The sequence below is a fragment of the Pezoporus flaviventris genome, unplaced genomic scaffold (genome assembly GCF_033815535.1).
Source record: "Pezoporus flaviventris isolate CSIRO_AGI_PZ_B2104156 unplaced genomic scaffold, CSIRO_AGI_Pfla_v1 ptg000047l, whole genome shotgun sequence".
NCBI lineage: Eukaryota > Metazoa > Chordata > Aves > Psittaciformes > Psittacidae > Pezoporus > Pezoporus flaviventris.
In genome coordinates, this window is record NW_026892595.1 from 15,112,230 (window position 1) to 15,121,053 (window position 8,824).

General features: G+C 36.0%; 1 long non-coding RNA gene across 1 annotated transcript in view; it reads left to right on the forward strand.

Moving 5' to 3' along the window:
- The window catches only part of LOC133276826 (uncharacterized), a 31,162-nt gene extending 23,382 nt beyond the window's left edge, over positions 1-7,780 (forward strand). Inside the window, exons 2-3 of the long non-coding RNA XR_009746022.1 lie at positions 5,130-5,231; positions 7,672-7,780. This is a non-coding gene — a long non-coding RNA (uncharacterized LOC133276826). The remainder of the gene's footprint in view (positions 1-5,129; positions 5,232-7,671) is intronic.
- Positions 7,781-8,824: the final 1,044 nt, after the last annotated feature.

An 8,824-nucleotide genomic window follows, 5' to 3' on the forward strand; every position in this document is an offset into this window, starting at 1 on the left:
CAGATTTTGCTCAGTACAGTGATAGGGCACATATATATTCATCATCACTGACTTTCAGCGGCTGACTGAAGGTATTTAGAGTGAGTGGAGTCTCCATGCTTATTTTGTCCTTGGCCGTTTTGCTGAGGCTCAGTGACTCTGACAGTAGTTTTGCAATCTGGGCATTTCTATGTTTGATTGTTGTCCATTAGATCTCTTCACATTTAATCAAAAAGCCATCAGGCAAGGGTGCTTTATTTACTTTGCTCTTTCACCTAGGGGCAGATCCAAGTCAGTGACCTTGGAATGAAGGTCCCTTTATTTCAGCATCATGCTTCCCAAGAGATGCTACAACTTAGGCTGCTGAAATACCTAATGATACAATGTATCTAGGCAATCACAAATGAACTTTGTTTTAACAGCAAAGTGAGCTAGTCCGGCTTACCCACACAGACTTACTCTACTTTTAAAGACAGAAGTGCGATCTTCACAGATCGCTGGAAATACTTCTCTTGGTGTTATCTTTTTCCTTTATCAAGTCCACCCCAAAGCTTTTCCAAATCCAGGCATGTGGAAAAAACTGATTTTTCATCTGTGAGTTTAAATAAGAAATAAAACCCCCATGGCTTAGAATAGGCTGTCATTTATTTCTTTTAGATGTGATCACTTCAGCTCTGGGACTCTCCTCACTTTACTCCAAAGGAGGAATATCAAACATAACAGATGGATTCTTTTGTGTTTCATCAGACTGCAAGCTGGCAAACAGATTCAAATCTATTGGCACAGTCCCTACTTTTCCACCACTAATCTGGGGAAAATGTCACTATCTTCTAGAGTAATCACAAAATTGCAAAAGAGAGTCTGCTTGTGACACTAAGGACAGGAGTGAGAATGGAGAAGCAGTCTACAAGTGCAAAAAAAGTCAGGTCTCAGTGGACATACATACTTAGCTTCCAAAAACCTAAAAGTGAAAGAGAAGAGCTGTCTTTAGTCATTTGTACCTCTTAGAGGAGCAATAGGAAACCAGCCTCTCTCTGAAAAGTGAGATGAAAAAGTGAGAAACTATAAGGCAAGTGAAAGAATAATGTCGCAAGCAACTGAGTATATGAAATATATTCTAGGCACATGACAAGGATATGAGTAATAAAAAGAGATAACTTAAAGGCTTAACTAATTGGTGTGACTCCTAGTGGAATATAGTAAGTATACAAGGAAACACCTTAGGAGGGATGAAAAGTACCTGAGATGCAGTGGTAGAGGGTTTATTTATAAAGAGGGCTTTCTGAACTTCAGAAAAAAAAATTCAGTGGAAGAGTTTTAATGACTTTGGTTGAGATAGAAAGAAGATAGTCTCTTCAGAGAAGAAGCAACTTCTCCACCTCTAAATCAATGACAGGCTGTTGGATATGGTTGTTTAGAGACAAATTCAAGGACAACCCAAGAGAAGTAGCCTGTTGGTGACTGGTGTCTGACTTTCCTTCCTGTATTTTGGAAAAAATTAGACTGTGGGGCCCAAAATGTTTTCTGCATGCGCAAGAGACAATCTTTTCTTTGGGAGGGGGATTATTAGAACAGCTACTGATTCTGACTGTAGTGGAAAACAATATGAGTTAAAGAGATGTTGGGAAAAAAAAAAAAAAGAAGTAACAAAAGGATGGCACTTGGAGAAAGCAAACATCAATGGAAACAATTTACTGATAAGGTCTTTTGAATGGATAATTTCAGGTTTTTTAAAGGTGTGAGTACTGGTGGGTACTGGAAACATTATGCCAAGTACACAACTGAAGGTCTCTCAAGGACAAGAAGTCTAGTAGAAGTCATTTTGACTGTATTAGCAGCAATTTAATGATCTGAAGATGGAAAAACAAACTGCACATGAAAGGAAACAAGGGCACATACTTAAGCCTGTAAAAGAACTGCTCAGATATGTAGCTTAAACTTAGCCAGGCTAAGGCTAAAATGAATTATAATTAACAAGGGCCATAACAAGCAACAAGAGAAGGTTCTACAAATACACTACACATTAAAGAAGTAAAGGATGTATTAAGAAGGAGATGAAATAATGAATGACTCAAGGAAGGCTGAGGTATCTAATGCTTTATTTCAATCTTCAAATAAATGTTAACTATGATCCAATATTTAATTAAATTAATTTTTTTAAGGAAATGGGCATATCTTCCTAAACATGGAAAAGGAAAGCGAAAAAGACAGAGATTTGCTATTTAGCTTAGACCAGTGAATTTCTATTAAGTATACTTAAGTGACTGCAGTCTCTGAATCACAGCACTTACCTTGTAAAATTGATGAAGAATTCCCTGAAGATAAAATGAGGGAATCACAATGTCATACTTCAAAAAGGAGAAAATATCTCTCTTGGGAAAGTACAAACCAGTCACCGCACTGTTCTTCCTCAAAAAATTCTGGGACAATTTACTAAAAATCCTTTATAAGGCACAAGAGAATAAGATGGTGATAAAAACCTGAAAATATGTATTTACCAGGAGCAAAACATGTCAAGTCAATCTAATTTCTTTCTTTGATTACTGGCCTAGCTGGCTAAGGGAAAAGTCACAGCTAAGGTATATTTGGACTTTGGTAAGGCTTTTTTAATTTCTATAGTAAATTCTAATGTTCTAGTATGCAAACCAGAGAATTAACATCTAGATGAAATCACATTCAGGTGGGCTGAGAAAACTGTAAAGAACATGACCTATGGGGGAAGATTTAGGAAAATCAGATCAGTTTTGTCTAAGCAAGAATGTAAAAAAAAATTATTTTTTTTATATGGGCATATATATTAATGTATATATAAAAGCATGTATATGAAAGGTGAGACAAAAAAGCTTGACTATAAGAGATTGGAGCTTAATGTTAGAACAAATATTTTTCATTTTGAGAAAAAATGAAACACCATAAGGGACTGCCTGATTCCTTTGGGCATGTAATACTTCTGTTCAGAGAAAAAGTTTTCCTTCATTTATTTTGAATAAGTGATGACAGAAACATTTCAAAGATGTCCTGCTGCCTTCAAGCAATGTTTGCTTCATAGGCCAACCAAAAGCTAAAACTTGCTAAGACTTGAGAGTTATACACCTGACACAGGACTTACACAGACAACTAATCTTTAAGCCCAAAATTTATGAGAAAAAGTTCCTTGTTCAACAGCTACCTACCCTTGAGCTCATATGGAGCTCCGTGTTTTGTCTGAAAACTACATATATATAGTTTTACTTTTATGATTGCTCAGAACTTCCCAGCCAGAGCTGCAAGGCATATAAGACCCTTTTAAGTCCCTGTGGGATACAGAATGCCTGAATATCCAGAAGGTACAGATTTCACCACACACCAAATGCACAATGAAGAAATTTCATTTTTTAAAAAAAAAGCAACCAGACATCCTATACTTTGTACCATAGTCTGATGCTTTTGATACTTAACAAGTTATGTCCTTGAGGGAGCTCCTATTACCCTCCTCCAGAAGCTGCACTAACCATCACGTTTGAGACTGACCTTAAGCCAGGTTTGGTGCTCATGGAAAGTGAATAACCACTCATCTATATACATGTTGCTTCCAGAATAAACCTGGGGTCTGACTTATTTTGTAGAAAGTCTGTACTGTCCCATATCTTTTCTAGGAGGCACAGCTTTACAGTAAGCCTGTAGTACCTTTCACTGTGATCTTTTTGTTTAGGTGACAGAGTAAAGGTTGGCTTGGAGAGCCACTCCTGAGTTTCCGTCAGACTAAGTTTTCCCTTTACTTCATCACACAGCACAACCAAACCACAGAACGTAGGGTGTCCTAAGTTTTGTTAAGCCTTACAAGCATTTCTCAAGCTGATGGCATTCTTAATGACCGAATGCAGGATCTAGTGAGTGGAACTAACAGCATGTCAATACAGCGGTTTAGCATATGCATTGAGCTACTCTGCATGCACAATGTCTCTGCTTTTCTGTTGAGGAGGAAGAAATATTGAACAGGAGAACCCAGAAAGTAGTCAGTCAAAGAAAAGAGCACATTAGCTATATGCCTTCTTATTAATTTATCTATATGCCTACTTGATATTACTCGTTTCAGCATCAGCAGCTGTTTGAAGTATATAATACAGTCAAAGGTAAATATTCTCAGTTATTTAATATTTCTGAGACTTATTTTAAAATATTAGGAATTAAATCATTAGAAAACTAAAATTGAATGCATTGAATGTCTAACTTCTGAAATAATAGTGCTAATCTCCCATTCAAGCAGTCTGTTCCCTTTATAAACCTCTGCATTCATGTAGGCCAATCTCCACTGCTCATTCATTTCAAATAGCAGCCACTTGAACTTTTCTTTCCAGTTTGGGGGTTTTGGTGTGGGGTGGGTTTTTTTGGTATTTGTGTTATGTTTTCTGGTTTTTGCTGGGAAACAGAATTCGCAATAAATATTTTGACATCTTTGTTTCTTCTATTTATAGACACTCACCACATTTTCCTATATGCTTTCATTATTCAGAATTTTTTGTTGAATTATTTCGTCAGATAACTCTTCCTTATAGTTTTCCACTAGGATCCTGAAGTTACTGTAGAAAAAACAGAGTTGCTGCCGCTGGAGATATTGAACAGATATCTTTTTGCGTATCATCCACGCTGTTATATAAGGTTTTGTTTTGTAGAAACCTTGCAAAAATAACAGATAAACAATAGAAAAATTACATCTGATCACAATATGCCGGATACTTTTTTTTCTGATGACAGGTATTTGCCACTCACTTGAATGGTTTACAACAGATTTCTGATTTTGATATCATTTTCTAAAAGACAACTGAGGTTTTGACTACACTGTCTGGTCATTCAAAAAGAGGGCAGAAATAAAGGAATGAAAATGAGGATAGAAAATACATCTTTTTAACCAGAGTTTTAGTGCCTTTTCAAAATATCATTATCCAAAAAATGTCTGAAGGGACAAATACATATGTGAAAGCCTGAAACTACCACAAACATGAACTATATTCCTGCAATCAGCTGTATTAAAGACTTGGTGATGTTCTTCGCTCCTATGTTCAATTCCTGGTAAGGGACTAAGACTTCCTCTCCTTCTGTCTGTTTTTCTTATTGCTTCTCCCTCTTTTCAACTTACCATCCCCTTGCTTCAAACGTTTTCTCTGGCGCAGGGCTCCACTATCTGCAGCAACAGTTGAAGATAGCAGTGCTAGCCATCATGGCTCACCTATGGACTGGTCTACATTAGCAAGAGCTTGAGCTCCGGCTTTGAGGTAATCATGTGCATCATTCTTTCAAAGGCTAAATAAACTGAAGGCACCAGTGATACAATGAAATGACTCTTCTCCTAGTGTTGGTTCATTTTCCTTTATATCATCCTTGGAAACACAAAGGAAAAGATAAGCCTAGTAGCTTCAATTCAATAGAGTTAAAAGACTCTGAAGGACTTTCTTTTGCCACACAATTCTCTTTCTTAAGAATTAACCCTGCTTACTTTAGGGAATACATACACTACATCAACAATCCAACTTATGACTTTTGAAATACGCAGATATGTCCTTCTAACTATATTTCTCAGTTTATCCACTCATTACCATGCCAGGGCAGCATATATTACATTTATAGATGCAAAAGTTCCACTAATGTTTTCTCCACTCCAGGAAGCTTCCATTGTATGCATCTCACGTTGTCTCTAGATAATAATATTATTGTTAGCACTAGGGACTTTACTAGCTTGTGACAGGTTATTCCTTTGAAGAGGTTCTATTCAGACTAGCACATCTTTACCATTACTCAGTGACATACAACACATGGAACAGCAGATGCCATAGCCTGGATGCCAGAGTAGTGCTTGTCTTTCTATTTTTCTGTATTTGTAGTGAGACATTGAAAACATAATGAAGAAAAATGAAATGCACTTTTTCACTTACTTAAAAGATAATTGAGGTAATTCCATGAAAGACAAAGAAAATAACTTATTTAACAAAATATATCTCATTGTAAAAAAAATAATATAAAAGCAATATTTTCAGTGATACAAGTAATAAAAGCTTAAAAAATAACGGAGCTTGAATATGTGTTTTATGCATTTATACATTTTCATTGCTGACATTCTTTCTCTTTATTACTGTCTTATTGAAAAGTCCAGCTGTACTCTTATATTAAAGAAAATGTGGTTTTACCCAGTCAGGCTCAGACTTGAGCCTAAGAGGTCTTTACTGAAGTTTATTTTATATTCTTTATAACCTGCCTTCTTTCTTTTTGCTCTAAAACTTGCACTGAAAGACTTATTCAGTCAATCAACAAGCAAGTACTCAGAACACATTTACATGCAGTGATACAGTGAATGGTCACGGACCATGAACATTCACTCTCAGGTTAGTGATTTCAGCTTAACATGGGAACTTGTCTGTGAAATAACTTAATAATGACCAATATTTTTCAGGTAGAAAGCTGCTCTGTATTGAACACTGCAGTGTAACCATCCCCCACCTATCCACTTGAAGCATAAAAAGTCTGGAAAAAGAAAACAAGCAGGAGTTTTGAGGAATCTCAAGTTGTTAAAAACCTTCACTTTATTGTACATCACATAGTGTTTCTCTTATTTGTACACGGACTCCTTCTAGATTTTTAACGTTTTAGGGTGTCTTCCTCTGTACCACTAGATACTCTTTCAGAAAAAAAAAAAAAGAAAGACATTTTTTGGCTTAATCATTTTTGCCTTCAACTGGTTGGAGTGTAATTCTTATGGCCCATAGTATCTTCACCCTTTTATCTGTTTCATGATGCCTGACACTGCTGATGTCCAACATTATAAAATGTGCTGATGTTATCTAAATCTACAGTCCTTTGATAGAGGCCTCCAGCCATAATATTGGCAAATCCCATATTTAACCATATATATCTACAGTTACTACCTTACTGAATTAGGCTCTTAAAAAATTAACTTAGGGTGCAGTTTGCATTTGAGCTGCCGACTGTGGATGCCACACCAAAATCAGGAATGCAAGTCCAGGTTCAGCACACAATCAAAACTTCCAGTGGGGCAAATTTTGACAGCTTTAATCATGTTGATTAGAGTATTAGTCTTCAGATAGTACCAGGAATAACAAAACAGTGAGCACGGGCATGCATAACATAATATGGATATGAGAATTTAGAAGTAACTGTAGCTATACATGGCTGCTGGTGTAATTCCAGTAACCTGTATATTTGAAAAATCCTGAATTATGGGATTCTTTATCAGTTTGGAAAGTATATTGCATTTGGCAGGTATTAAATGTACTCTGTGTTTTGCTAAGCATATGAACACTAACATTCTGGAATTTTCATAGCATATAAATATGTTTATAAGTTTTATTTATTAACACAATTCTCGAGAATGAGTTTAACCTAAAATGTGTCTAATAAGATTGAAATTATATTTGAGGAGGTTGTTCCCCGACTGTGGCTACTTCAGTGGTACAAAAGGCATTTGCTTCTTTTAGAGTGATTTCCAATATCTTGCAAAATAGAGCTTCTAAGTACAAATATGAATAAAGGTAGCAGCTGTTCAACATCTTGAAAGCAAGTTTTATTCGGCAAAACATTAGAAATAATTTCTGACACAGTGAAAATTAAGGAGTCAATAAAAGTTTCATTTTGTAGACAATCAATATTTTTGGTCTAGAGAACTACTTTAAGTATCTGAAATCTAATTCTGCATCTTTCAAGGACTGACAATGTAATAACTCTCCAACAGCACCCCTATTCAAGCACCACAAGTCTGAAGTGGGATACCAGGACCTACTAAAATGAAGGTGCAATTTGGAGAGGTGGAACAGCTTGATAGTAAAAAACCCAAATAATTTCCTTGTGGTTTTCTACACATATGAGTGATGTAGTTTGGTCTCCACACCGTACCCGAGGGCCAGTGGCCAGGCTATAATGAACATGGCTACACTGTGAAACAGAACAAGTAGAAAGATGTTGATGCAAATTTCCCAAACCTAAAGACAGGGAATTGTGTGGGAATATCTCTATTAATTTCAAATGAACTTGGTTCTGTCCAAAATTCAGTCCAATGCTGGGGAAAAAAAAAAAAAAAAAAAATCAGATGTGACTGTTCATATAGTTTAACAGGAGACAAACATGCTTTACAGGTAGTATGTAATGACAGACAGAATACATGGCCACCACTGCCTGTACAGAATGCAAATATATCTTATCAAAACCATGGCATATGTTCTTCTGCTTTGCTGAGTACCTAAATGTCATTATCTCATCACGCTTTGAAGTGCTGTTGATATGACCAAGTTATAAATGGTTGTGTTATGAAACAGTGACAGCCACTAAATCAGTGTATATGTTCAGTTATTTATTTTTATATTTGTATCTTGCTTCCCTTTTTTGCAAGCATTCTAGAACCATGCTGTGTTTTGGTTTGTTTTTTTAAAAAAACTTTCTGGTCTTGCAAAACCTTTTAGAAGCTGATTGAATTCTAGTTTGAAATTCTTTTTAGGTGCTGTTGGAACAAGGCACATTGATATTTACATTTAGACCAGTTATTTTAGCATACATTCCCTTTTAAGCATACAGACTCACCAAAAGAACCTTTCAAACTGAGTATTTTGCAAATGACTCTGCTAAGATTAATAATCACCCATGTAGTCATATTTTCAATCATGATACTCACACGCTAACTTTACATGGATCTACGCTCTATTTAAGTCCTGAAGTTACCTAGCAGTCAATGACTTTCAGCATTTCTTTCAAGCATACACATACACATATATGCATGTATGTGGTCTTAAAGAAATATAAGACCCTATGTCTTACACTGTACCTCAGATATGTTGAACAGCCAGGAGAGAAAACCTATGGCTCT